We start from the raw sequence: 1,873 nt of genomic DNA, 5'->3' as shown, positions 1-1,873 counted from the left end.
CCTCTGGCCCAGCGAATCCTGCTGGAAGGCGGTGGTTCTGCGATGCCCTGTGGATTCGCCCCAACACCTTGTTGGCCCAGGGACCTTGGGGGTCTTGTATAAGGAAGGAAAAGGTGTAGACGGGCCCTAGAAGGGAGGTAGCGTGGCCGAGCGGTCTAAGGCGCTGGATTAAGGCTCCAGTCTCTTCGGAGGCGTGGGTTCGAATCCTACCGCTGCCAGTTTGTTGTGATTTCTCCATTTTTGCCCCTTCATGGGTTACAAAAGAAGGAACTCCCCTTGGGCCCCCCCGCTTTCTCGGGCCCGGGAAACTCTCTCTGGCACGCTTCTTCGTCACCGGGAATTCCATTTGGCAGTGTGCATCCACCCACCGGACGGACGGGCTTTGTGGGGAGTTCGTCGCGCTGGTGCCCACAGCAAGTGAGGTGGGTTCAGTTCTTCCCAGGTGCCAATCAATGATTGAGGCAGAAAGGCAATGGTTTAAATACCCTTGATAGCCTTTTCTCCTTAACCAGGTGGAGATAGCGGTGGGGTGTTCTAGTCTTCAGTGTAATAAATTTGAAGCAAGGGGGTTAAAAGTAGGAGGAAGTGTTTCCGCCCGGTTTCGAACCGGGGACCTTTCGCGTGTGAGGCGAACGTGATAACCACTACACTACGGAAACCCGCTTGTCTCGTCTTTGCCATCATAATTAGTCAGCACACAGGGCTGTATTTTATTTCTCATGATAATTCTGAGCTGCTTCCGTGGGTCCCTTTGAGCTTGGTAAAGGATGTTTCAGCACTTGGAAGGCTGAGGCGTGAGAATGGCTGGAGCCCAGTAGGTGGAGACTGCGCTGAGCTATGATTGCAGCACTGGATTCCAGCCTGGGAGACAGAGCAAGACCCCGTCTCCAAAATGAGCAAAGAAAGAAACAACAAAAGGAAGTGTTCACGCTGGATGTGGTAGTATCAGTGGGCATGGGAGTCTCGAGAGAGGGTGTAGAGGGACCTCAGAGAGACGTGACAGTAGCAGCGGAACCGTCTGGCGTTGACTGTGGGCATGGGGGTGGAACAGCCGGGATGCGCTGGCACCATTTTCTGAGAGGGGGACGTTCAGAAGAAGCTGCTTGGGGAATGGGAGGCCATGAGCTCGGGTGTGGAGCTGGAGCTTGCGGGCCTGGAGAAAATGGAGTAGAAATGCAAAAGGAAATATTCTACAACGCCATTTTCATTGTTCTGTTGTTTGGAAGAGCTCTAACCTATATAAGCAGCCATTTGTGGGACATTTGGATTGTTACCAGGTTTCTTTTTTTTTCTTTCTTTTTTTCCCAACTGTAAATAATATTGCAAGATTATCCTTGTGGCTCAATCTCTGTATAACATCATAATGATTTCCTTAGGAGAAATATCTAGTGGAATTAATGGGTCAAATTTCTGTAACTTTTAAAGATACACATAAGCAAATTACTCTCCAGAAAGGTATTACCAGTTTATAGTTATTTATCTTCCCACTTATTCTGGCGTAAGGCTTCATTCACTCAGCATAATGTTTTTGAGATTCCTCTACGTTGTTGAGTTTACCGGCAGCTTGTCCGCGCCCCCACTGCCTTTTTTTTTTTTGGAGACGGAGTCTTACTCTGTCGTGCAGGCTGGAGCGGCAGTGGCGCAATCTCTGCTCACTGCAGTCTCTGTCTCCCGGGTTCAATCGATTCTCCTGCTTCAGCCTCCCTAGTAGCTGGGATTAAGTTTGTTCCTTTTAGTTGCGGAATAGTATCCCACAATTCCTTCCCTTCCTCCCTCCCTCCTTCCCTCCCTTCCTTCCGTCCTTCCTTCTTTCCTTCCCTCCTTCTTTTATTTTTTTCTTTTCTTATCTTTTCTTTCTCTTTCTGTCTCTCTC

General features: G+C 49.3%; 2 non-coding genes across 2 annotated transcripts; one reads left to right on the top strand and one right to left on the bottom strand.

The window, feature by feature from the left end:
• The first annotated feature begins 136 nt into the window (after positions 1–136).
• On the top strand, positions 137–218 carry TRNAL-AAG. Its single transcript has one exon. It is a non-coding gene; the product is annotated as a tRNA-Leu (tRNA).
• A 368-nt stretch (positions 219–586) lies between these two features.
• On the bottom strand, positions 587–659 carry TRNAV-CAC. The gene has a single exon. It is a non-coding gene; the product is annotated as a tRNA-Val (tRNA).
• Positions 660–1,873: the final 1,214 nt, after the last annotated feature.

The sequence above is a fragment of the Colobus angolensis genome, unplaced genomic scaffold, assembly GCF_000951035.1.
Source record: "Colobus angolensis palliatus isolate OR3802 unplaced genomic scaffold, Cang.pa_1.0 Scaffold325, whole genome shotgun sequence".
NCBI lineage: Eukaryota > Metazoa > Chordata > Mammalia > Primates > Cercopithecidae > Colobus > Colobus angolensis.
The sequence above is the reverse complement of the archived record's forward strand: the minus strand, read 5'-3'. Positions and strand labels throughout refer to the sequence as shown.